At 43.6% G+C, this 27,982-nt stretch overlaps 1 long non-coding RNA gene and 1 other non-coding gene across 3 annotated transcripts; one reads left to right on the top strand and one right to left on the bottom strand.

The window, feature by feature from the left end:
* The first annotated feature begins 362 nt into the window (after nt 1–362).
* On the top strand, nt 363–25,849 carry LOC132657528 (uncharacterized). 2 transcript variants are annotated; one of them, XR_009595875.1, is made up of 4 exons: nt 363–755; nt 2,349–2,438; nt 3,706–5,387; nt 7,807–25,849. It is a non-coding gene; the product is annotated as an uncharacterized LOC132657528 (long non-coding RNA). The 2 variants fall into 2 exon arrangements; XR_009595874.1 differs by having other exon boundaries at nt 3,706–10,748.
* TRNAG-ACC (transfer RNA glycine (anticodon ACC)) lies at nt 23,175–23,246 on the bottom strand. Its single transcript has one exon. It is a non-coding gene; the product is annotated as a tRNA-Gly (tRNA).
* Nucleotides 25,850–27,982: the final 2,133 nt, after the last annotated feature.

Here is a 27,982-nt window from a genome sequence, read left to right as displayed (position 1 = left end):
TCTAAGATCCTCTCTTCAAAGGATGGGGAGATGGGGGCCCAGGGAAGAGTAGTAGGGTGAGTGTGTGTGTGTGATAGTCGTTGGGTTTCCCAGGTGGCGCAGTGGTAGAGAATCTGCCTGCTCATGCAGGAGACACAGGTTCAATCTCTATCTGGGTTAGGAAAATCCCCTGGAGAAGGAAATGACAACCCACTCCAGTATTCTTGCCTGGAAAATCCCATGGACAGAGGAGCCTGGCAGGCTAAAGTTTATGGGGTTACAAAGAGTCAGACATGACTGAGTATACACACCCACGTGACAGTCACTGCTGATCTTCAGCTTTCCTGAGGGACTGCCTTCTTCTCCCATAGCACAGAGGAGAACAAGAATCATGACTGAAGTGTCGGGATCCCTTAAGTTTTCCTCCCCTGGTCTGAACCCTCTTTCTCATTTCCCAATGTGTCTCCTTCTTTCTTTTGACCATTGCTCCCATCCCCGACTTCAGTGTTTCTGTTCTCTTGTCCTGTTATCTTAAAGTCACAGGGCTCCTGGGATCAAATGGCAGACTCCTGGGGGAGAATGGGAGGGGGCTCTGGGACCAGTGGGCTAACCCAGTGTCACTGAAAGAAGAAACAAGTTCACCTGATGCTCTCAAATGACCTCCTGCTGCTGAAGGTCGAGTCTGGCTCTTCCTAAGTCTTCACAGGCTTGTGTTCCTAACTCCTCCAAACCCAGCGGAATCTTAATCCTCATCCCACAGGGAGCCATCAGCTACCGTGAGTCCTTCACCTCCAGACCTTCATCTATCCTTCAGCTACCTATCTGCGACCTCCCAGTAATTTCTACCCTTCATGGGAACTGTGTACATTTCAAATTGCCTTCAGTGGACAGAGTGTTTCTAAAAATGGAATCTCTTCTTTTTTATATAATTTTATTCCTGTATGTATTTATTTATTTTTGGCTGTGCTGGGTCTTCATTGCTGTGTGAGCTTTTCTTTAGTTTGGCAAGCAGGGACTACTCTGTAGCTGTGATGCTTGAGCTTCTCACTGAGGTGGCTTCCCTTGCTGTGGAGCACAGGCTCAGTATATGTGGTGCACAGGCTTAGTTGCTCCAGGGATTATGGGATCTTTCTGGATCAGGGATCGAACCTGCATCTCCTGCGTAAAGTGAAAGTGAAGTTGCTCAGGTGTGTCTGACTCTTTGCAACCCCATGGACCGTAGCCCACCAGGCTTCTCCATCCATGGGATGCTCCAGGCAAGAATTCTGGAGTGGGTTGCTATTTCCTTCTCCAGGGGATCTTCCCAACCCATGGATCGCACCCAGGTCTCCCTCATTGCAGGCAGATGTTTACCCTCTGAGCCACCAGGGATAAATTAGGAATCTTCAAAAACCTCATATCCTGTCTTAGATTGGGTTCTCTAGAGGAGAGCCTGATGTGGGGATTCCTGTGCAGGTGACTTTTAAGGGGAATGTTCTGGAATAAATCTGGGAGGGAGGGAGGGGGAGTAGGGTAGCGACAGGAAAAACTCAGCAAGAATGTGGCTTCAGGAGGATCATGGCTTCCACCCGGTCCTTTCAGGAGCTCTGGAGTGTAAATGGCACCACAGAGTTTGTCCTGCATTGAGGCAAGGAGGTGGGAGCTTTTGTATCTGCACACCAGTCAGCCGCTGGCTGTAGGCTTGGAGGGGTGTCATTCCCAGGCACATGGGGAGGTGGCTCCAGTTGTGCAAAGTGTGAAGTGTCAGCAGCCCCTCCGCAGCTGAGGACAGACACCCCTGAATGTAACAGGGACCCCAAGGGCACCATCAGCTCCTGCTGCTACCTCTTGACTCTTTAATTCCAGTCTTGGAATTCTGCCATATTGAAATAAATCTAAGTATGGGGATTGTGGAGAACAAAGGTTTTAATTGCAGTGTTATTTATGATACGATGTTGTAAAATGCAAAAATCTACGTTTCACAGGACAGGAATAAGGAAGTCAATATGTAACGACAAAATTAAGTAAATAAATTCTGCCTCTGTATGACATTCTTTGCCCCACAGAGCCTGGCCCCTGCCTACCTCCCTGAGTTCATCTAGTATCACTCTCCCGCCTGGTTCACTGGACTTTCATCAAGCCAGTCTCCTCTCTGTTCCACCAACGCACCAGGCTTGCCACTTTCCTGGGGTTCAGGCACGTCCCTTCCTCTGCCTGGAACAATGCACGCGACTGCCCCGCAGATCCCTCACTTAGCTCCTACATCATACATTTTGAGAGGGCTTCCCTAAATACAAATCTTCGGCAGCTGCCCTGTCACTCTTTAACATACCACCCTGTTTTCTAGCTCTTATCACAGGTTTATCTTTTACCTGTCTTCCTTCCTCTAGCGTAAAAGCTTTGGGAGGCTGGCGATCTTATCTCAACACACTGCTTTATCCAGAGCCTGGAGCGTAGGAATTACTCAACCAATGTGTTTGGTAAGTGAATGAATGTATACACAGTTTAAAATAATGTTTACCAAAATTATGCAACAAATGGAAAAAATGACCAATATCTACTAAGTAAAAACACCATGACTTAAAATGTCATATGTTATTTCATTAAATCTTCCTTGAGAGAAGTTCAACTTCTGCCCATGATGAAGTAATACAGGCTCCAGAGGTTACTCTCTTACCTTAAGTAACTAAAAATCTGGGCAAACTATGACACAGTGGTTTCAGACTTTGGACAATAGTCAGCACAGGACTGTGGTCCCTTAAAAAGGGGGGAAAAACAAGGTCAGTCCTATGATTGCTTCAGCTTATTTGTTCAGTCACTCAGTTGTGTCCAATTCTTTGGAACCCCATGGACTGTAGAACGCCAGCTTCCCTGTCCTGCACCATCTCCTGGAGCTTGCTCCAACTTATGTCCCTTGAGTTGGTGAGGCCATCCAACCATCTCATCCTCTATCACCCCCTTCTCCTCCTGCCTTCAATCTTTCCCAACATCAGGGTCTTTTCCAGTGAGCCAGCTTTTCTCATCAAGTGGCCAAAGAATTAGAGCTTCAGCTTCAGCATCGGTCCTTCCAGTGAATATTCAGGATTGATTTCCTTTAAGATTGACTGGTTGGATCTCCTTGCAGTCCAAGGGACTCTCAAGAGTCTCCTCACCACAGTTCAAAAGCATCAATTCTTCAGTGCTCAGCTTTCTTTATGATCCAACTCTCACATGCATACATGACCACTGGAAAAACCATAAATTTGACTCTATGGACCTTTGTGGGCAAAGTAATGTCTCTGTTTTTAAATACACTGTCTATGTTGGTCATAACTTTTCTTCCAAGGAGCAAGTGTCTTTTAATTTCATGGCTGCAGTTACCATCTGCAATGATTTTGGAGCCCAAGAAAATAAAGTCTGTCCCTGTTTCCATTTTTTTCCCCACCTATTTGCCATGATGTGATGGGACTGGATGCCATGATCTTAGTTTTTTTAATGCTGAGCTTTAAGCAGCTTTTTCACTCTCCACTTTCATCTTTAGGTTACTAGTTGGAGGCAGTTTCTAGGCTTCAGTCAGGGGATGGGGAAAACAAACAAAGCCTGGTGGTCTCACTGAATTGAGAGGTTGGAATTCAGGGACGTTGAATTACTTGTGTAGGAGAAGACCAGTGTAACGGTAGAACTAGAGGATGGCAAGATCACACCTGTGAGAAAGTCTTCTTTCAGCAAGATTTCCTCATGTGCCTTGTCTGTCTTCTGTCCCGTCAGGCACTAGAGAGGTCGAGTCTCCTAAGACCACCATGAACATGTACAGTGACTGCAAGGAAGGGCCCATGTCCGTTTGCATGATAGCATGGATTGGGCTTCCCCAGGGACTCAGCGGTAAAAAAAGAAATCCACCTGGAATGCAGCAGATGCAGGTTCGATCCCTGGGTTGGGAAGATTCCCCTGGAGGAGGGCATAGCAACTCCCTCCAGTATTCTTGCCTGGAGAATCCCACGGACAGAAGAGCCTGGCAGAGTCGGACACAACTGAAGCAACTTGGCACGCAGGTGCGCATGGATTAGTCAGTTAGATTAGCTAGACGACACCTTGGAACTACTAACCTGGGGAGAAAGAACCATACAGCAGTAAGTTTTCTGCACTGAGGTGAAACCAACAATGGTGGGCAAGAAGCTGGTAGCAGGAAGAGGGAACAACACCCTGAAGACCAACACTTCTGTTTCAATTTGCCCTTGGGGATAGTCCTGTTGCATCTTAGATGGCGGTAGGATTGTGGTTCTTAAACTTTTTGAGCTGGAGGCACATCTCTAACTGCTAGAATTTAGGATAGAATATTTGAAAAAAAAATAGACTTCAAAACAACACCATAGTCAGCAGTGATTTCACCTGCAGTCTTTGCTAAAGTCTAACAAGCCCTTATAGTATATACAACCAAAGAGAGTAAACTGGTTTGGGGTCCATTTATATCAACATGCTTTCCTGGTGATTCAAACAGTAAAGAACCCACCTGCAATGCCAGAGATGGCAGTTTCAATCCCTGGGTCGGGAACATGCCCTAGAGGAGGGCGTGGCTACCCACTCCAGTATTCTGGCCTGGAGAATCCCATAGACAGAGGGACCTGGCGGGGTACAGTCCATGGGGTCACAAAGAGTCAGACACGATTGAGAGGCTGAGCACATACACATATCAAACATGCCACTGTTTGGAAAGAGCTTGTTTATTGCCCCCTAAAGTCATCCCTTACATAATCCTAAGGCAACATCCTCATGTGTCCAGTGAACACAGAACTTTTTTTCTGCTCTGTTTTTCATTTTCTGGGGGTTTAGGGAGGTGGTTAGAGTGGGCGAGGCAAGCATTCTGGCTCCACTTTACACCATTCCTTTTTCTGGAGGAAAGCTTGCATCCTCCTGTATGCCCCTGGCACGATCTGCTTGACTCAGCATTCTGACGTGTCCAAATCCTCATTTTTAGCAAAAAATTCACTTTATGTATTAACCAATATTTGGCGGTGTCCCTGTGTGCGTGATAAATCACTTCAGTCGTGTCTGACTCTTTGTGATCCTGTGGACCGTAGCCCACCAGGCTCCTCTGTCCATGGGATTCTCCAGGCAAGAATACTGGAGTGGGTTGCCATGCCCTCCCCCAGAGGATCTTCCCCAGCCAGGGACTCGTCTCCTGCATTGGCAGGCAAGTTCTTTACCATTGGCTCGCCCCATGGAAGGAGCCGCAGAAGCAGAGAGTAAATAGGAAACAGGTTTTCAGCCCCAGGAAGCTCAACTGGATTCAGTCAAAGCTAACTTAACCGCTGCCACATCCAACACCCTGAGTCTGAGTGGGTTGCACAGGCTAGGCTTCTGTCACCAGCAGAAGCTCGTCAGCCTTGAGCCACATCACTGGCTGCGGGCAGGGCCAGTTAAAAGTGAGGAAACCATCGTGTACGTCAGAGGTATGTTTTCTCTTTTTTTCCCCTTTGAGAAGATGTTCTTGAGAACTCTTTGCCAGGAAGTTGGTCACTTCCTGCCCCAGTGAGGAGGTTTCTGAAAGGCAGAAATAGCTTCTCTGGCCACATGGAATTGGCTGAAGACGCCTCCTCAGGCCCCAGAAGGCAGACCTCTGGAGGGTGCCTCCCAGTATCAGGAAAGTGAGCACCTCTGGGAGCCTGAGGACAGGGGCAGCAGCTGCAAGACAAGCGGGGTGACTCAGAGGAGGAGGCTTGAGGGCTGAGGGCAAAGGGCAGAGGGACCCGGAAAAGTAGCAAGTCTGCTGGAATTACTGCCGGAAGAAAGGTGCCGAGAGTGTGGGAAAGCATATGAGAGGAAAGAGTGGAATAAATGATGAGGAAAAGTAAGAAATGTTTGTAAGAATCTGCAGAAAGGACAGCAAAGCTCTAAGAGAAATGCCAGTAACTGGGCAGGGAGGGACTCGGGGCCAGCCACATGCAGGAAGGGGTCAAGGACACCAGAAGGGGAAGAAAAGGACAGCTGTCAGGGCTGAAAGCTGTGCCCCTTACTGGGTCCTGCTAAACTAAAGAACTCCCCGAATGGGCACTGATACTACGTTCAGATTTGTATTACATCTACATTTCTGTGTAGTGAAAGTATACTAAGTTCTATTGGTAATTTACCCATGCTGTCCTTGTATGCTCAGATGCTTAGTCATTTCAACTCTTGTGACCCCATGGACTATGTAGCCCACCAGGTTCTTCTGTCCATGGAATTCTCCAGGCAAGAATTCTGGAGTGGGTTGCCATTTCCTTCTCCAGGGGATCTTCCCAATCTAGGGATCGAACTCGCATCTCTTGTGTCTCCTGCACTGGCAAGTCAGTTCTTTGCCACTAGAGCCACCTGGGAAGCCCCAGTTTAACATGGGTGTGATTAAATTAATATCAATTATATCATTTTTTGCCTAGGGTATTAGTCTGCCAAGGCAAGAAGGACCCCTACCTTGGACCTATACTTTAGGGCAGTGGTCCCCAAGGTTTTGACCCAGGTACTGGTTTCACGGATAACAATTTTTTCCAGGACTAGGGGGAGAGGGGGATAGTTTTGTTATGGTTCAAGTGCATTACATTTATTGTGCATTTTATTTCTATTATTACTACAGCAGCTCCACCTCAGATCGTCAGGCATTAGATCCCAGAGGTTGGGGAGCCCTGCTTTAGAGCTTTATTATTCAAAGTATGGTCCTTGTACCACAGCATTGGCATCACCTAGGAGCCTTTTAGACCTGTAACCTCAGCCCCCACCCCAGACCCACTAAATAAGGTCTCAGGTGATTCACAGGCACGTTCAAGTCTGAGAAATGGGCTTCCTTCAGCTGTGTCTCTCCTCACTGGATGAGGAGTCCTCTGGGCCTGGGAGATGCGGCCACCAGAGCCCACCGCCCCTTCTAGACCATGCTTCAAGGAGCAGGGATGCTTCAAGGAGCAGGGATGCCCGAATCCTCTGTGCAGAGGGCCTTTCCTGATCCTGCTTCCAGGGCCTGTGTGACCTTTTTCCGGGACCCTGCTTCTGGCACTAACCTCTCTGTCCCTGGAAGATCTTCAGGTGGCCTTGTGGCAGCTGTTTGCAAAAATTGTGGACAGAGTTTGGACCACAGGCTGAGGTAGCCGTGGCCTTGCTCAGGAGGCCCCTCAGAGCCAGGAGCAGAAATACAAGTGGGGACTGAGTGGGGAAACAGGACCCACTCCATTTCGGCACAGAACTCCAAGGAGATCAAGAATTCTGCGCTTGAAATGGCCTCCCCAGGTCATGATGAAGGTACGCTTGTCAAATTAGGAGAATAAAACATTTTATTTAACAGTTTATTCTCTTGATTCATAACTTTAAATATTTAGATGTAGGTACATGGGAGTCCATGTGGGCTTTTGCCTGTGTCCCACAAATGTTCTCATTGTTCCCAAAATACACAGATCTGGGGACAGCCAAACAACCATGCTCACATCCACTGGTTCCCAGGCAGGACTGTACCTGAATAAAACCTCTCTACCTTGGAGAAGGAAATGGCAACCCACTCCAGTATTCTTGCCTAGAAAATCCCACGGACAGAGGATCCTGGCAGGCTATAGTCCACGGGGTTGCAAAGAGCTGAACATGACTGAGCGACTAAACCATGGCTCACCTATGCAACTGGTGATAAAAAGGAGGAAATATGCCTCAGAACTTGGAAAAGGGGTTATAAAAGAAAACAACAGATTGTAGAAAGCAGAGCAAAAACAGAGCAAGAACCTATCCTTATGCGACTTGAAAAGTGAAAGTGAAAGTCACTCAGTCATGTCCAGGCCAGAATACTGGAGGGGGCAGCCTTTCCCTTCTCCAGGGGATCTTCCCAACCTAGGGATTGAACCCAGGTCTCCCACATTGCAGGCGGATTCTTTACCAGCTGAGCCACCAGGGAAGCCCAAGATTACTGGATTGGGCTTATCCCTTCTCCAGGGGATCTTCCTGACCTAGGAATCGAACCAGGGTCTGAGAAACTGTCATAGCCAAGAGGAACCTAAGGAGACTTGACAGCTAAATGTAGCATGGCATCCTGGATGAGATACTGGAACACAAAAAGGACATCAGATGAAAACTAAGTAAATCTGAATCAAGTATGGACTTCAGTTGGAAATAATGTATTAATATTGTTTTATTAATTGTAATAAATGTGCTATATTATTTTTTTCATTTTTTTTTAAATCAGTTTTTTATCTGAGTGTAGTTGCTTTGCAGTGCTGTGTTAGTTCTACTATGCAGCAAAGTGAACCAGCTATACATTTTTCTCTTCTCTTTCGGATTTCCTTCCCATTTAAGTCACCACAGAGGATGGAGTAGACTTCCCTGAGCTAAATGGTAAGTTCTTATTAGTCATCTATTTCATACATAGTAGTGTGTAGCTATCAATCCCAATCTCCCAATTCACCCCACACCTCTTTTCCCCTCTTGGAATCCATACATTTTTTCTCTACATCTGTGTCTCTATTTCTGTTTTGCAAATGAGACCATCTCTACCATGTTTCTAGATTTCACATAAATGCATTAATTTACAGTGTTTGTTTTTATCTTTCTGATTTACTTCACTATGTATGACAGTCTCTAGGTCCACCCACATCTCTACGTATGACCCGTTTTTGTTCCTTTTTATGGCTGAGTAATATTCCATTGTATATTTGTACCACATTTTCTTTATCCATTCCTCCGCTGATAGACATTTTGGTTGCTTCCACATCCTGGCTATTTTAAATAGTGCCACATGCAATTTTTCTGTAAATCTAAAAGCTAACACTAATTTTTTTTTAAAGATACTAAAAACATTTATCTTTTCTCCCCTACAGTCCATTTTCCTTTAAAAATGATGTTTCTATACAAGCATGTTATGGAGAGCATACCAGCCTGCTCTGGGAGCTTAAGGGAGGCAGCAAGACTAACCAATCAAGAGTCATCTCTCATCAGGCATCCTGTGATTTCAGCATTCATTCTTATGCTGTTCCATGTTTATTGAGGCCTAAACATTTACACACCATTCCTTAAAATTCTGTGCTGGGCAGGAAGGTGAAATATAGTGATTGTCTTAGTCTGCTCAGGCTGCCGTAACAAAATAGCAAATAGACTGAGTGGCTTAAGCAACAGAAATTTATTTCTCACAGTTCTAGAGGCTGGCAGTCCAAGATCAAAGTATCAACAAGGGTAGGTTTCATTCTGAGGTCCTTTTCCTGTTGTAGGCGACCTCCATCTTTTTGTGTGCTCACAGGACCTCTTCTTAATGGAAAGAGAGACAGAGAGTTTTCTTATGTCTCTTCTAACAAAGACAGTAATCCAGTCAGGGGTCGGGGGGTTGGGTAGGGGTCCCACCCTCATGACCTCATCTAAACCTGGTTACCTCCCAAAGGCCCCATCTCCAAATACCATCACACCGAGGTTAGAACTTCAGCTTACATGTTTGGGGAGAACACTGTCATTCAGTTCACAGCAGCAGTCAAGGCCTCTGGACTCTGGAGTCCAGCTACTTTGGTTCGCATCCTGACTTTACCCCTTATTACCTCTGTGACCTTGAACAAATTACTCCGTGATTGTGCTTATGTTTCCTCAGCTGTAAAATAGGAGATATAGTCAGCCCTCAAATCCAGCATCTGAGGGGAATTGATTCTAGGGTTGCCCATAGATATAAAAATCCAGGGTTGCTCAACTCCATTATATATAAAACAGTGTGGTATTTGCATATAATACATACATCCTCCCATACACTTTAAATCTTCTCTAAAATGATATACTATACCTAGTACAATGTAAATGCTATAGAAATAATTATAAATGAAATGTAAATGCTATGGAAATAGTTGCTGACATGCAGCAAATTCAAGTTTTTTGGGGGAACTTTCTGGAATTTTTTTCTTGAGTATTTTCTGTCCAAGGTTGGTTGAATCCTCCACTATGAAACTTGGAGGATCAGAAGGCTGATGTAGTAACAATACTTACCTTGCAGGTGTCTCTGCAGATTCAACAAGTCAATGTGTATGAAGTGCTTAGAACAGTGTTGGCATGTAAGTTATCAGTGAATGCTATCTGTTACCATCATTATGATGATGCAATTCATTAGCTCCTCCTGGTAATTTCTCGATGTACTATACATAAAAATTGTCCTGAAATCAGATATGTTTGAGACACACTGCAACAAACAATGGGGAATCTTTTTTTTTTTAAGGGTTTTGAGCAGGGAGAATCTACCGCCAGTGCTGTACTTTCTCTACAGATGTGCCCATCAAAGGCGCCGGCCAAAGTGGCCGTTTCCTTCCTCTGTTCCTCATTTGTCCGGCTGGAATTTTATGTTCTTGGCACGTACTGACTTTTAACTTAGGGGGAAAAGGATGAAGTTACACACACATTCAGCCATATAAGACTGCAAATCTTGACTCCATCTTGTAGTTTTTCTCAAAGGGAGTGAATTATATAAATAAAAACAGACACCTAATGAACATAGTACTTAGTTCTGCGTTCAGTTCCATGTGCATTCCAAGTATAATTTTAATGTCTTAACAAATGCCTATCTCTATTCCATGGTTGAGTTTTTAATAGTCATTTTCTTCATTGCCTAGCTTGTGTTATATTGCAGTTATGGATTGCACTTCCCTCCAATTAAGCTAAAATCTTCATGCATCTTCCACCATAACTTGTACTCTCACATGTTCCATTTTCAACTTGCTGCTCGTATTTTAGTGCCTGGCACCATACATAGACTGTGTGGTTTGTTTGTTTGTTTTCAGTTTTTAATTGTGGTAAAAATACAACATCAAATATATCATCTTACCCATTTTAAATGTTCAGTTCAACATGGACTGTATTTTTGTTGTTAATACTTGTTTTATGGGCTTGCCTGCATTTAACTTGTGGACTGTGTGAACCCAGTGAATGTGTGCTCAGTTGCTAAGTCACGTCTGACTCTGCAACTCCATGGACGGTAGCCCACCAGGCCTCTCTGTTCATGGGATTTTCCTGGTAAGAATACTGGAGTGGGTTGCCATTTCCTCCTCCAAATGATCTTCCCCACCCAGGGCTTGAACTGGTGTCTTCTGGGTTACATGTAGATTCTTTACCACTGAGCCACCTGGGAAGCCCCCAAACCCAATGAATACATATTTGCTAAAAAAAAAAAAAAAAGTCCTCAGAATCATGGTAACAATATCCAGAAAAAATCCGTGAAAGGTTTCTCTTTGCTTCCTTTTTTCTTTTAATGGTCTAGATCTGTTCCATGGGAAAAGACTTGGATTTCTAAGAAAATCTTAATAATACAGATAATGGTAATTGCTGTTATAAAACTCCCTAAACGGTTGATAATGCTTTCTGTTTCCCTGATACTTTATCTTTTGAACAAAGATAAAGCCCTCTAGTTCTCTCAGCCTTCTATTGAGGAAAGAAGTGGTTCCTGTTTGGTCCAGAAGGGAACCAGGAGGGAGTCAGCAGAAGGCACGGTGTCCCAGGGCATGCTGGGAATGGGAAGCAGGAAGGGTCCAGGCTGATAGCTGCTTCCCTGGGCTCCTCTCTATAGCTCCTTGCTTAGGTCAGCTAGACACTGTCACTCACACAGCTCTGCCGGTGAAGGGTCTACAGCCTGGTCGCATCAAGACCATAGTTAAGTGGCAAATGAACAGTGCAGATAGTAAAGTAAGATATTCTGTGGTTGAAGGGTTAGAAAAGGCTCATGGGAGAAGTGAATTCTTTTTTTTTTAATAAGTGAAATCTTTGATGCACCTTTAAAGAATAGATTGTTGGAGAAACGGAGGGAAAATTAAGGACCTACTATGCAGGAAGTGTAAAAGCAGGGGAGGAAATGAATAAAAACATCAAGAAAAAATGTATCTCTTTAAAACATTTTACCATTAATTTTCATCTTCTTTCCACCTTGAGTTGGTTGGACTGGCTTTTGCCAGTCACAAAGCCTTTTTTTTTTTTTTTTCGCTTTCACCTCTTCTTGAATCCTTGATGCAACCTCTAGCATTTACCTTTTTATATTTTCATGGATGAAAAATAGATCTATCTTTCTGTGCTTTGGACCTTGACTTCCTGAGGGCAGAGATCATGGCTGTGATGGGCAGCAAAGTTCCTGGGAAAAATACAAGGAGCTATTCCTTGCCTGAATCTGGCATGGACCCAAGGTTAGACTTCTCTCCTGGAAAGAGATCCTGGGAGCAGTGTTGGGGGGCAGGGGTAATTATATCTTCAGACACTTCTGGGGTGCCTGTGACTACCTAACCTTGGGAAGGACCTCCCCCATCACGGACCTTGAGTGTCTCCTGACCGAGATCACAGGTGGAATTTCTGTGTTCATCCAACAGCAATATTGACCAGGTTAACGGTCAGGTCTGGCTGACATCTGGACCCTGAAGGTATTGATCAGCTTTGCAGTATCTCCTGACCCTCCGGGGTCTCGATTTGGTTACTCAACTTATCCTGATCATGTGGTTTAGACAAGAAGAAAGGGCTTCTGGGCAGAATGCCAATAGGAAGATTGTCACTCAGAAAACAACACACCCTTTTATTTATGGTCTTTTCCTTTTCCCCCATTAAATTAGATTTTGCTTTCTCACACTACTTAGGTGAAAGAGACAAAGACCTGCGTTTAATATGCAAAAGCTGTAGTTCACGTCCCACTTGCTATTATCCTTGCAAAAAGATTTCTTTCAATGCTTTAAAATCCTTTAGCTATTTATTTTCATTGCGTGGGTTACATTTACCTATTTTTTGTTACAAGTTTTATATAGAATAATCACAAGGAAAAGGAAGCAGTTCTGTTCCACCTTTTTTTTTTTTTCCTAGCTAGTCATCCCATTGAATTTTTGTTAAAAAGAGGAAAAAGAAGAAAATTCTACCTGGATTTCTTGTAAAGGAAATGCAAATAAGTATAAGATTTGATTTCAAAAATAATTTTTTATCTTACTTTTCAAAACAGAGAATAAAATCACTGACACAGTAAGTATAAAAGCACTATATCCTCTAAATTTCTTTTGGTTTCCTTATCTGTAAAATGAGAAGTTTACCCTGAATAGATTATTTTTAAGTTTCTTTCTAGTTTAATATTTATGGTTTACAGGAAGGTATGGCACTATTTTTGTTGGAATACATCGTTTTAAAAAAAAGAGAGACAAAATTTGGCCTAGAGTAGATTGGTGATCACTAATCTACTTAAGATCCCCAGTCCTGAAAATGGTCAGAATTGGAGTGAATAGAAGGAAGTAGACCGTCCTCCATGGGGTCATTGTATCTGGAGTTTAAAATTTGCAGCTAAGGATTTTGAGGCAAGTAACAAAGCCTGAAGTGGTGGAGTGAGAGTCCAAGGGGAGTGGTAGGAGCCCTAGGCAATAGAAGAGCTGCTGACCCCTACTTAAAACCACGTAAATTAAAAGTGGCATTGCCCCAAACACACAGATATAGGGCTGCATTTGGTCTACCGGCTTCTAGCTTCCCACTTTAAAATTCAAATCCAGCCAATCCCTTTATTTTTCAAGTAAAAATCAGAGGTCCAGAGAGGGGCAGTAATTTGCCTGAAGTCACGCAGCTATTTAGGGATCTAGCAAGGACAAGAAGCTAGGTTTCTTGATTCCTAAGTCAGTGTTCTTCCCTCTGATTAGCCATCAGCTTACATCTATTTGGGTCTACTGATTGTCAACACAAAATGAGTTGTTATAGTCTTGCTGCCCTTGTCTGAAAATTGGTTATAACAATATCTACCTCTTAAAAATATTAAAAGGCAATCTATGTTTTAAATAGTGTTGGCCTGTTAAGTCACTATTTTTTTTTCTTTTTTTTTGTTAAGTCACTATTAAATCATGAATATTCTAGAACAGCATCTTCCAACAGCCACAGAGGTGGTTTGAAGTCTTCCCATAGCCACATTAACAAAAGTAAACTCATATGGCAAAAATACTACCATTTAAACTTTTAATAAAAATTATTAATGAGACACATATTCCTCTTTTAATACAAATCTTTAAAATCTGGGGTATATTTTATACTTGCAGCATATTCTTAATTTGGACAATCACATTTCAAGGGCTCAGTAGCCCCTGTGGCTACCATACTGGACAGTGAAGTTCTGGAAGCTTCTTTATATTCCATTCTCACTCTTCTGAAAGCCAACCAGAGCAAAAGTCCCCAGAGGTTTGTCTCTTTCAAGCCTCTGATTGCTAGTTAATTAAATCCCTAAGCAACAGCTGAGTCATTGTAACTGCGGAAGAGAATTTAAGATATCTATCTTAAAGCCAAGGACACAGCTCCCCACCTTGAGGGTGGAAGAGTCTGCATTGAATCAGGTGCCCTTGTGTGGGAGCGAAGAAGAGATGTCATTGACAAGGACTGAGGAAAGCAGAGAAATGAATCCCGGTAGGGTCACTATTTTCCTCCAAGCCACTATCAAGGAGAGTCTACAGTGCTTTACTCAGTCCTCACAGCCTATCCAGAGGTGAGTACTACATTATATCCCATTTTATGGAGGAGGAAACCGAGGCACAGAGAGGCCATAGAGCTTGCCTGAAGTCCTGTAGCTAGTAATCAGCACAGCTTGTGCCCAGCACCTAGATCTGATGGACTTCAGCGCCTAGTTCTTACTCGCTAGACTGTACTTGGGGGTATTCTCACACCATCTCCAAATACGCTGAAGCACCACATGGAATACTTGTATTAAAATGTGCATAATTGTTTGGTGTTTACATGTAATTTATTATTGTGTATATGACTGCATGGTCTATTTTTAGGCATCTTTTCATCTAAAATGGTATCACTGCTTCCCAATAAAGTGGTCAGTTCAGTTCAGTTCTCAGTCATGTCTGACACTTTGTGACCCTACAGACTGCAGCACGCCAGGCTTCCCTGTCCATCACCACTCCCGGGCTTGCTCAAACTCATGTCCATTGAATCGGTGAGGCCATCCAACCATCTCATCCTCTGTCATCCCCTTCTCCTCCTGCCCTCAAACTTTCCCAGCATCAGTGACTTTTCCAGTGAGTCAGCTGTTCGCATCAGGTGGCCAAGTATTGGCCAAAGCTTCAGCACCAGTCCTTCCAATGAATATCCAGGACTGATTTCCTTTAGGATGGACTGGTTGGATCTCCTTGCAGTCCAAGGGACTCTCAAGAGTCTTCTCCAACACCACAGTTCAAAAGCATGAATCCTTTGGTGCTCAGTTTTCTTCACAGTCCAACTCTCACATCCATACATGACTACTGGAAAAACCATAGCTTTGACTAGATGAACCTTTGTCAGCAAAGTAATGTCTCTGCTTTTTAATATGCCTTCTAGGTTGGTCACAGTTTTTCTTCCAAAGAGCAAGCATCTTTTAATTTCATGGCTGCTGTCACCATCTGCAGTGATTTTGGAGCCCCCCAAAATAAAGTCTGTCACTGTTTCCCCATCGATTTGACATGAAGTGATGAGACTGGATGCCATAATATTAGTTTTTTGAATGTTGAGTTTTAAGCAGCTTTTTCAGTCTCCCTTTTCACTTTCATCAAGAGGCTCTTCGTTCCTCTTTCGTTTCTGTTGTAAGGGTGGTGTCATCTGCATATCTGAGATTAATGACATTTCTCCCGGCAATCTTGATTCCAGCTTGTTCTTCATCCAGCCCAGCATTTCACATGATGTACTCTACATAAAGTTAAATAAGCAGGGTGACAATATACAGCCTTGACGTACTCCTTTTCCTATTTGGAACCAGTCTGTTGTTCCATGTCCAGTTCTAACTGTTGCTTCCTGACCTGAATATAGGTTTCTCAAGAGGCAGGTCAGGTGGTCTGGTATTCCCATCTCTTTCAGAATTTTCCACAGTTTGTTGTGATCCACACAGTCAAAGGCTTTGGCATAGTCAATAAAAGAGAAGTAGATGTTTTTCTAGAATTCTCTTGCTTTTTCTATGATCCAGCGGATGTTAGCAATTTGATCTCTGGTTCCTCTGCCTTTTCTAAATTCAGCTTGAACATTTGGAATTTCTCAGTTCATGTACTGTTGAAGCCTGGCTTGGAGAATTTTGAGCATTACTTTGCTAGGATGTGAGTTGGGAGCAATTGTGAGGTAGTTTGAACATTCTTTGGCATTGCCTTTCTTTGGGATTGGAATGAAAACTGACCTTTTCCAGTCCTGTGGCTACTGCTGAGTTTTCCAAAATTGCTGGCATATTGAGTACCACACTTACTCAGCATCATCTTTTAGGACTAAAATAAAGTGGCAGTTTTTTAAAAAAAATTGAAGTATAGTTACTGCACAATATAAGTGATTCACAATATTTAAAAGTTACACACCATTTTCAGTTATAAAATATTAGCTATACTCCCATGTTGTACAATATATCCTTGTTGCTCATTTTATACCTAGTAATTTGCATCTCTTGCCCCTCTACCCTAGTATTGCCCCTCCCCTTTTCTCTTAGAGTAGCAGTTCCTTGATCATTCTCTTTGCTATTCCTTTACACCCAACCACTGTTTCTTGTGGACTCTTGGAAGCAAAACTGCATGAAGAAGAGACACAGAGAGCAAAGAAGTAGGAAGTAGGTGCCAGGAATCAATGGCACTGGCTATTGGCAGAGGACTTGGCATATCTCTAGCATCTGATCTGATGTGGGAGAGGAGGGAAATAGCAGCAGCTCTGTTTGTCTATTAATTTTTCTTCCTTCAATATCTCCTATTAGAATGGGTGCTGATGTTTGAAGTCATATGATGTCCATAATCCAAATGTGGCTTCAGCATAGATTATATTCAGTTATTTCTCAATATTCTCAGAGATGTGGCCCACACTGGTGCTGATGGGGGCAGCACCAAGAGTCATTCACAGACTCAGCCCGGGGGCTTGGGGGTGGTCCTGAAGCCGAATGGGAATGATCTGGGTGTTTGTTACAGCTTCAGACTCCAGAGGAGAAAAGGCTCCAGGCTGCTTTAGTGACACAAACCTCTAGGACACCCCCAGGCTGAGCTCAGTCTGTGAATGGCTAGCTTCTCTGGGCTCCCTTTAGAGTGCTCTCCTCACCTTGTGGACTTACTGAAACCCCCAGCCCAGTGCTTAACACATGGTAAGTACCTAAAACCTCTGAGCCACCACACTGAACCCACTAGTGAAACCACTTTACAAAGAGTAAAGGCTGTCACTCATATACTTCTTTATAGAACGTATTAGTAGAAACCTTTGTTCTTGAATTGTCAGAACCTCTTTGATTGTGGGGCAAGAAGGGAGAATCCTATATTTTCTTGGAAACCAGCAAACAAACTGAGGTTCATAGGGCTTAAGTTAATGGTCCTTACAGTTTCAGGTATCAGATTCCACATCCCAGGTGTCTCCCATGGCCTGGAGAAGGAGCTGGAAAGCTGTTGATTCCTCTCCTCCCACCACCCCTTGTGGGCCCTCTGCTCAGTCAAGCCAGCGATGGAGAGAGCCACCTTTCTCTAAGTGAGTCTCACTTCTAGGACAATAAGAAGCTGCTCCCCTGGCTTAGCACCCTTGACTGGGGACCATCCTGGTGCCAGGTACTGGGCTAAGCGCTGAGGATGTAAAGACAGACAAGACAGGTGAGGAACTCACATTCCAGTAGGGGTTCCTGGAGGTTTCTGGAGAAATGGGGTGCACGTGCTCTTGGAAACAGCAAAAGTCGGAGAGAAGGCAAAATGTCAACAAGAACCCCAAAGCAAGAAAAATCACAACGTAAGCATGAAAGAGACAACTGCAAAGAAAGCTGATTGACTTCTAAGCTCCCCACCCCACCCCCGTTCCCAATATTCCCTGAGAATGTCTTGTGGCTAGAAAGGTCTTGGTAAAGACTGGCCGTACCTTGCAGTAGTTGACCCCAAGAGCAGTGGGGAACAGCTCCCACTGAGGGCTTCCTCCTCACCTGGACAGATGCGGGGCTACAGCTGGGGTGCCGGGGTGGGAGATGGGAGATGAGAAGGGGATGTAGTTGTCTGTCATTTCTATTGACTAAACCTCTTGTGGTTCTGGTTTGGCTGTGTATCACTCGTTTTGTGTTATAACGTGTGTGACTCTGCTTGTGAATTTAATCCTGGGAGTTAGATTATTTCATCACAAGAGTGTAACTCAGGGAGCAAATGGAGGCGGATCAAGGAGACTCTTCCTCTGGCCGGGTGGTTGGATGAAGGGGAACCCCACCACCAACAACCATCACAGAGCTTGCTTTGCTCTTCAGTAGGGTGCCACCCAGGTGGGATGTTTTTGTTTCATTGGCAGGGAGGGAATGCCCTATAGGCTAATATGAAGGCTCTTGGCTTCTGGAAATGAACAGTTCATTTTTCAGTAAGGAAGAAGCCAGTGGCCCTCTCCCCACTGCCTGTCTCTGCCCTGCCCAGCTTCCCAACTACTGTAACCTCTGAGCTTTTACCCATCCTCAATGACCCACCCACTGGGAGCAGTGACCAGTGACCTGGCAGATGTTCCCCTGGCAGAAAATTCAGTTCCATTTAATGCCTAAAGGCCAGCTGCATACCTGAACAGCTCCATTACTGCTGAGGATGCTCTCAGAAGCTCATCTCCCATCTTCTCAGAGGGGCTTGGTATTGAATGGTGTCAGGGCCCTATCCTGAAAAGACAAGTGATGCTGACGTTGACTGACTGCTAGGCACTTTTGGGCCTAAATGAATCCTCACCACAAGCTTAAAGAAATCTATAGAGATCTCTGCCGCACGGATGAGGACCCTGAGGTTCAGGGAAATGAAGTGCCTTGACCATAGTCACACAGCCAGCAGCTGACTGGGGCTGCATCTCCCTGCAGAGCTGTGTAACACCAAGGCCTGTGCCATCCCCACCATGTCACGTGGCCTTCTGGTATTTTGGGCACCACACGGGTAACAGCTTAACATTCTGGTGCAGAACTGCCAGCCAAGGCAGGAGACAACTGTAGCTTGTTTGTAGCTCCTCCCCTTCTTGGGAAAGTAAATCTGCTCAGCCCCCAGGGTTTCCCCTCCAGTGAAAGACCTGGGCCCTGGTATTTTAATAAACTCCTGGTGGTTCCGATGGGAAATCCTGGCCAGAGTCCACTGAATAAGGCCTTCTCTAAGCCCATACTGCACGCACCCTTGGATTATTGAGTACTGACTACTGTCCAGGCGTTTTATATTCCTCATCTCATCTAATCCTCCTTAAAGCCCTGTCAGGTAAAGAAATTTCAGTAAACCATGCAAGATACCACAACCGGGGAATGGCAGACCAGGGACACAGACACGGGCAACTGAGCATCAGAGGTTGTGGAAGTAGCCCCACACGGCTCAGGGCTTCCCTGGCGGCTCAGCTGGTAAAGAATCTGCCTGCAATGCAGGAGACCCGGGTTCAATTACTGAGTTGGGAAGATGCCCTGGAGAAGGGAACGGCTACCCACTCCACTATTCTGGCCTGGAGAATTCCATGGAAGGAGGAGCCTGACGGGCTACAGTCCATGGGTCACAAACAGACACGACTGAGTGACTTTCACTTCACCGCATGGCTCACCACTCACTCTGCCACCTCTTAACAGGGTCTTCTGGGGAAAATATCTTCCCTCTGGGGACATGAATTGACTAGCAGGAATAACTCACTAACCACAGGCCTGAGGTGGGTAGAATATTTTGAGACAAACAGTTTTCAACATTTCCCTCCTTTTCTATTTCAGGTCAGCTGCCACAGATACGCCAGCTTTTCTGATGACGGCTACTTCCACTGATTCCTGGCATTTATCTCCAACTCTTTGCTCTCTGTGTCCCCCCGACCCACCCATCGACCCCATACAGTTTGTTTCTGGGACCACCAGAAACAGTAAGTGAGTGAAAAGGAAATAGCAAAGAGAAAGATTAAGAAGCCACCACTTTATTGGGAAGTGGTGATCCTGTTTCCGATTGAAATTGGCCTGAAAAAAATAGGCCACTGAGTCATGCTGACAATAATTAATAATGTTAGCTAATACTTGCTTTTACCCATGGGCCACAGACACTATTTCAAGTAATTTACAAATATAATTCATTTAATCTTTACAAGAACCCCACTAAGGAAGGCTGTATTACTATTCTCATTTTCTATGTGAGGGCAATGAGGCAGGCAAGGTTTAAATAACTTGACCCAAGTCTCTCAGATTTGAATGTTGGGGCCCTGGTTTGAACCCTGGCATTCTTGCTCCAAAGAAAACTGGGTTAGCTGCTAGCCTTGGGAGCAGCCTTTAAGAGAGTGGTGGATTCTGCCCAGGAGTAGAGGAGTTCACTCCGAATGACCTCTCACCGGTCACCATCTCTTCTCCAACTTGTATCTGTATTACAGTCCATAGGCTTGCAAAGAATCAGGCACAACTGAGTGACTACACTTTCACTTTTCATATATATATATGTATATACATATGTACAGTTGATTTACAACTATTCAACTGTTGATTCAGGTATACAACAAAGTGATTCAGTTATCTATCTATCTATCTATCTATCTATATGTTCTTTTTCGGGCTTCCCTGGTGGCTCAGAATCTGCCTGCAGTGTGGGAACCCAGGTTCAATCCCTGGGTTGGAAAGATCCCCTGGAGAAGGAAATGGCAACCCACCCCAATATTCTTGCCTGGAGAATTCTATGGACAGAGGAGCCTAGTGGGCTACAGTCCATGGGGTCGCAAAGAGTCAGACACGACTCAGCAACTAAGCACAGTACACACAATGAGAGGACTAGGCAGATGTTACAACTGACTCAAAGGAATCCAAAGGACAACACATTTATCAATCAGGAATATTGCAAAGAATTTGCAAATAGATACAAAACTGGTTTTTCTAGGGTAGGGAGAAGAAATGTTGTCCCTCCACTGGACAGGATTCATTTGAATGTCCATGGGTTAGCATAATTAATTTATATTATTATCAGTTCTCTACTACCCACAGAGTTTTAAAATACAGCAAAGGCAAGGAAAGGTTAGAATCAAATAATCCTAAAGGGTATGTTTTACACAATGCACAATCTCTGTGGTCTGATTCTTCTTTTAGTTGTTTCTTTGGACTCTCATTCGTGGCATTTGATTTTCTTGTATATTTTATCATTTGTTTTTTAAATCTGTGAGTTTTGTTTTGCTTTTGGCCATGTCAACATGGCCTGTGGGATCTTAGTTCCCCAACCAGGGATTGAACCCGGGCCCTCAGCAGTGAGAACACAAAGTGCTAACCACTATCACCAGGGAATTCCTTAAAAAACTGTGAGTTTATATTTTTTGGGTCTTTACTGGCTGGGATTCTCTGAGATCTGGTGTGTTCCACAAGAGAGGATATACACTTACTTCTTCTAGGTGCTCAGAGTCACCACCTACCCAGACACAATTTAAATGAAATTCTCAATTTTAGGTTGTCAAGAATATGTAAGTAGAGTGAATTTGAACCCTAAAACTGAGTCAAGAAATGGCTTATGCTGACACATATCTCAAGGGAACTTTTTGTTTTGTTTTTTCTCCCAAACTGAGAGCAAAAGCCAAGAGAAGTAATTCCTTGTTAAGTGCTTTTGTAGGGTACCCCACTTCCACTGCAGTTCAACCCTGCAGAAGCCCAGGTTTTTATTAGGGTGTCTGATCCTTAAGCTTCTGTGGCTTCTGGTTGCTAGAAACTGACAGATGTTTCTTCATGGTACCTCCGGCTTCAGCATTCACTTACCTCTCTAGATTTTTCTGTTGCTTTGATTTTTTTTGCCTTTTAGTTTTTCCTTTTTGGTCTGTGTGTTTATGAGGAGGGGGGTGATATATAGGCACAGCGGCTCAGCAATACATTTTTAAAGTTTAAAAAAAAATTTTAGGTTATTTTTAGATATTTTAGGTATTTTTCACAGACAGGATTTTTAAGAATGTCTGCTCCACCATATTGTGGGGAATAGAATTTATCTGCTAGGGCTAAGGTGTAGATCACAACAAACTGTGGGAAATTCTTCAAGAGATGGGAATACCAGACCACTTACCTGCCTCCTGAGAAATCTGTATGCAGATCAGGAAGCAACAGTTAGAATTGGACATGGAACAACCAACTGGTTCCAAATTGGGAAAGGAGTATGGCAAAGCTATATATTGTCACCCTGCTTATTTAACTTATATGCAGAGTACATCATGCAAAATGCCGGGCTGGATGAAGCACAAGCTGGAATCAAGATTGCTGGGAGAAATATCAATAACCTCAGATATGCAGATGACACCACCTTTTGGCAGAAAGTGAAGAGGAACTGAAGAGCCTCTAGATGAAAATGAAAGAGAAGAGTGAGAAAGCTAGCTTAAAACTCAGCATTCAAAAAACTAATATCATGGCATCCAGTCCTAACACTTCATGGTGAATAGATGGGGAAACAATGGAAACAGTGACAGACTTTATTTTCTTGGGCTCCAAAATCACTGTAGATGGTGACTGCAGCCATGAAATTAAAAGATGCTTGCTACTTGGAAGAAAAGCTATGACCAGCCTAGACAGCATATTAAAAAGCAGAGACATTACTCCGCTGACAAAGGTTCGTATAGTCACAGCTATGCTTTTTTCCAGTAGTCATGTATGGATGTGAGAGCTGGACTACAAAGAAAGCTGAGCACCAAAGATTTGATGCTTTTGAAGTGTGGTGTTGGAGAACTTTTGAGAGTCCCTTGGACTGCAAGGAGATCCAACCAGTCTATCCTAAAGGAAAACAGTCCTGAATATTCACTGGAAGGATTGATGCTGAAGCTGAAACTCCAATACTTTGGCCACCTGATGAGAAAAGATGGCTCATTGGAAAAGACCCTAATGCTGGGAAAGATTAAAGGCAGGAAGAGAAGAGGATGATAGAGGATGAGATGGTTGGATGGCCTCCCCTACTCAATGGACATGAGTTTGAGCAAGCTCCAGCAGTTGGTGATGGGCAGGAAAGTGTGAGTGCTGCAGTCCGTGGGGTGGCAAAGAGTCAGACACGACTGAGCGACTAAACTGGACTGAACTGCAAGTAGTAGCATATGGTAATAATATAAACCTGGGATTTGGGCTAGCTCATTTAGAATGGCTACTGTATGTCTGGCACTGTACTAGACATTGTGAACAAAATTCTGCCCTTGGCCTCAGGTTGATGCCTGGTTCCGTCTCTTTCATAAAGTTAGAACTGCATTGAATTTGCGCTATTTACCAGGTGTATTAACTTAAATACATTTCTTAAACTATAAAAAGGAGCTATATTCTCCATAGACAATGATGAAGACTAAGTGGACTAACTAGTGGATATCAGAACAATTTCTGATGTAAGTACCAGAACCTCCAATTTAATATGAGTTAGGAGATCTTCCCAACCCAGGAATTGAACCCAGGTCTCCTGCACGGTAGGCAGACGCTTTACCATCTGAGCCACTAGGGAAGTCCAAGCAATAAAAACGTTATCACGTCATGAGTTAGGAAGTCCAGAGTTATCCCAGGTTTCAGGGGAGAATATCAGGACTCTTGACTCTGCCCTCCTCTCTGTGCTGCCATTTATCCTGAGGCTGATAACACGCTGAATGCAAACAATTTCAGGAATGTCATCCAAACACAATACCCAGAGAGAAAAGCTATCTCTTTCTGTGTCTCTTTCCCAGAACCTTCCCCCTCCGCTCCAAAAAGAGTTCCCTTCATATTTTGTTGGCCAGAATTATATCACATGACCCTTCCTGTGCCAGTTAGTTAATATCAAGGGAAATGGAAATATTGTGATTGGTTTAGATGGATTAATATTTATCTTTGGAATCAGGGGATAGATCACCTTTCTCTAAGCCTCAAAATGAAAGAAGAGATGAACAAGACTGGAGCCCTGTCAACACGAAAGAAAGGGAGAAATGCAAGTTGAGCAGGCCACCAACAGTTTCTGCGGCAGTCTGCAAATGCCCAGGATAACGACGACCACTTGGCAGGTGCCCATCCCAGAAATGTTAGTCACCACTGCTCTCAACTACAGCCAAACCTAATCTATACAAGCTGGATTGAGGGCAACCTCTTAATGCACCTCTCCACTTGGAAATCAAGTCATTTGTCAGCGCCAGTGAAAATTTTTCAAAAGCTTGAGATTATACAGTCTCCAGACGTGGATGCCGACTCTGCACGCCTTGTTGCCTACTGCACAGCACAGCACAGGGCCAAGCCAGTGCTCTTGGGTTGACCAGTTGTTCCTTCTGCTCTCCTCTGTGTTATAGCTAAGCTTCCTTATAGTTTTTATTCCACAACTGGTAAATGCCTCACCTGGATAGCACCTCTGTCCTCCCTGTCCCCCAAACAAATACCCTGCCTGGGAGGCATGACAGCCAGCCCTGTCCTTCTACTTCAAATAAAATACAATAAATATGGAAATAAAAAAACCAGACAGGGAAAAAGCAGACTTAGAAAGACAGAATAAGGAAAACACACATATCTTTACAAAAGCAAATGAGGAAAAAGGAGGCAGAGGAATGATCTCTGAGCCTACTGGAGGGCTGGGAAATCTGATATCATTTTGTTTTTTTAAACTACTTTTGAGATTTAAAGATTTATTACTATCTTCCCTTCCTAATAGCCCTCTTTTCAGAAGTTTCATTATTCATCTGCAGGCAGGAGGACGAACAAAGGGTTTTTCCTCCTCAAGAAACACCCTCTCCTTCCTTGCCTCCACACCCCTGTCCTAGGAATCCATGACTCCAGGAAACGTTTTCAGATAAAACAATTCCAGTTACTGGAAAATCTTAAGGTTTTCCTCTGTGGGTCTGCTGCAGTGGCCTGGCCTCTGACTCACAAATAAAAGAGATTTACTAAGAGATAGTAACACCTTTTGTGTAATTAAAATTACTTTTTCTTTCCCATATTGACTCCTCTATCACACAGTGATGAAGGTTGAAATGAATCAGTGGTTTTCAAACTGTGTATGTGTGTGCATGCATGCCTGCATGAATGTGTCTGTATTTAAACAGAAGAACATCTTTTTGAATTATGCTATTTTATGTGGAACCCCAACATGAAAACCAGATAAAAGCAGATATGTTTTGGTTGAAGGGAGAGTGGGAGTGGAAGGGTGAAATAAGTGAAGAAGGCGTGTTTTTAAAGGCCCCATTCTTGGCCCCGGAAGCTCTCAAAGTATTGCCCCAAGCTGGGTCTTCTCAGGGCCGTTTGATAACCAGAGATGTCTCTCAGATAACTTTTTTAAAGCAAAGAAATTAAACTCAGCACATAAAGGTAAATTATCTTAATTCATCTCCCCCATTCTATTTTCTTCCTTCTCTCCTCAGACAATGGCTATCAAGACAATTTTTTTGTTGCTTAGTTGCTCAGTCCTGTCTGACTTATTTGCAACCCCATAGACTGCAGCCTGCCAGGCTCTTCTGTTCGTGGGATTTCCCAGGCAAGGATACTAAAATGGGGTTGCCATTTCCTTCTCTAGGGGATCTTCCAGACCCAGGAATCAAACCCACGGCTCCTGCTTGGCAGGTGAATTCTTTACCACTGAGCCACCAGGGAATACTGGCCTCCTAAAAATGTTTAGGTCCTAGTCCCCTAGAAGCTGTGGATACATTACTTTACATGGCTAAAGGGAACTTACAGATGTAATTTAATTAAAGAAGTTGAGATGGGGAGATTATTCTGGATTATGCTGCTAGGCCCAGTGTAACCATAAGTATCTTTACTAGAGGGAGGGTCAGAGTCAGAAGACACGTAGTAATAAAAGCAGAAGTTGGTGTGGTGGGGCCAAGAGCCAAGGGATGTGGGCAGCGTCTAGAAGCTGGAAAAGGCAAGGATTCTCTCCTAGAACCTCCAGAAGGAACTCAGCCCTGCTGACTCGCTGCAGACTTCTACCGTGAAAACTGTAAGATTATAAAGTTGTATTCTTCAAAGTTACTGAGTTGGTGCTAGTTTGTTACAGCAGCAATAAGATACTAGTACAATGAGTTAAACATGTTTCCACCTGGTCCATGTTTTTATACTTGAACTAAGTGGAGAGATAGAAATAAATAGAAAAGATAATTTTGTTTTATTTATTTTCTATCCTCACTTCATGTTTTTGAGAATCTATCCATTTGATACATGAATATCTAGTTCACCTGTTTTAACTGCTATATAGCATTTTGTCATATGAATATATCATAGTTTATGTCATTCTCTAACATGGGGATTAGGATGTTAAAAATTTTTCACAGCAATGAATATCCTTGTTCATATTTCCTCACATACAGATGTCCTACACATATACATGGAAGTGTACTAGAGTGTATATCTAGAATTTGCAGATTCTAGCTTTTCCCCAGTGTCCAGATAACACTTAGCTCCAGCCTGCTGAACCAGAGGCTGCCTCTGAGAAAGAGAATAGGATTTGGAGGGAAAGACTGGGAGAATAACGTTCTCATTCACCTTAATTCTTTGATGTTTGTATTTTTTATGGCTATGTATTACTGCAGTAAAAAGAAACATTATTCAGATGTTTAGGACATAAAATGGAGAGCCTCAGGCTGGCTGCAGCTGGCAGACAAGTTTTGTTTGGCTCACAGAGGGTTTAAAACATATTAAAACATAACTATAATGAGGTAGCACCTCACACTCGTCAGAATGACCTTCATAAAAAATTCTACACATAAGAAAAGCTGGAGAGGGTGTAGAGAAAGGGAACCCTCCTACACTGTCGGTGGAAAGGTAAATTGGTGCAGCCACTATGGAGAACATTATGGAAGTTCCTTAAAATACTAAGAGCTGCCATATGATCCAGTAATCCCACTCCTGGAAATTTATTTGGAGAAAACTCTAATTCTAAAAGATGCATGCTCCCCAGTGTTCATAGCAGCACTGTTTATAATAAAATATGATACAAATTAACTTACTTAGAAAACAGAGACTCACAGACACAGAAAACAACTTTATGGTTACCAAAGGGGAAAGGGACTTCTCTGATGGCTCAGCGGGTAAAGAATCTGCAGGAGACACAGGAGACACTGGTTCGATCCCCGGGTTGGGAAGATCCCCTGGAGGAGGAAATGATGACCCACTCCAGTGTTCTTGACTGAAAAACCCCATGGACGGAGGAACCTGGTGGGCTACAGTCTATGGGGTCGCAAAGAATTAGATACGACTGAGCAACTAAGCACACACAGCACACAACGTGGAAAGGGGTTAAGTGAAGGCCGCTCAGTCCTGTCCAACTCTTTACGACCCATGGACTATACAGTCCGTGGAATTCTCTAGGCCAGAATACTGGAGTGGGTAGCCTTTCCCTTCTCCAGCCAATCTTCCCAACCCAGGGATTGAACCCAGGTCTCCCTCATTGCACACAGATTCTTTACCAGCTGAGCCACAAGGGAAGCCCAAGAATACTGGAGTGGGTAGCCTATCCCTTCTCCAGCCAATCTTCCCAACCCAGGAATCGAACCTGGGTCTCCTGCATTACAGGCGGATTCTTTACCAACTGAGCTACCAGGGAAGCAGAGGAAGGATAAATTAGGAGTTTGGGATTGGCAGATGTAAGCTACTGCATATAAAGTAGATAAACAACATGGACTTAATGTATAGCACAGGGAACTACATTCAATCTCTTATAATAAGCCATGGGAGAGAATATATGTATATTTATTTATCAATCACTTTGCTATATACCAGAAACTAACACAACATTATGAATCAGCTATACTTCCATTAAAAATATTGAAATGTTCATTTATATTAAATAGGAGATTTCACATAAAATCCAAAGTTCCAACTTCCCTTGAAATGTTAGAAGAGTTGGAAACACTGGCAGTAATTGGCAAGAGCAAAGTTGGGCTGTTCGTCTAAGTGGAGCAAGTGTTCTCTTGTTTTGCCACAGTCCCCATCGCACTGTCGCCTGACACCCTGCCCATATTCCTCATTCATTTCATATTCCAGCCTTCTGTAGGCATTTGAACTTGGCCACCCCAGCTACAGTTGCCAGACAGAAAAACAAAACTTCAGTTAAATTTGAACTTCAGACAATCAACAAATAAGATTTTAGTATTTGTCCCAAATAATGCTGGACATCTTGAATTTTTATTTGTTAAATCTATCAGCTCTAACCCCAGGTCCCTAGTGCTTCATAACCTGGCCTCCTGATTCCAACTTTATCTCTCGTTAATCTCGGCAGAGTACATCATGAGA

The sequence above is a fragment of the Ovis aries genome, chromosome 12 (genome assembly GCF_016772045.2).
Source record: "Ovis aries strain OAR_USU_Benz2616 breed Rambouillet chromosome 12, ARS-UI_Ramb_v3.0, whole genome shotgun sequence".
NCBI lineage: Eukaryota > Metazoa > Chordata > Mammalia > Artiodactyla > Bovidae > Ovis > Ovis aries.
This window is presented reverse-complemented; position numbering and strand designations above follow the sequence as displayed.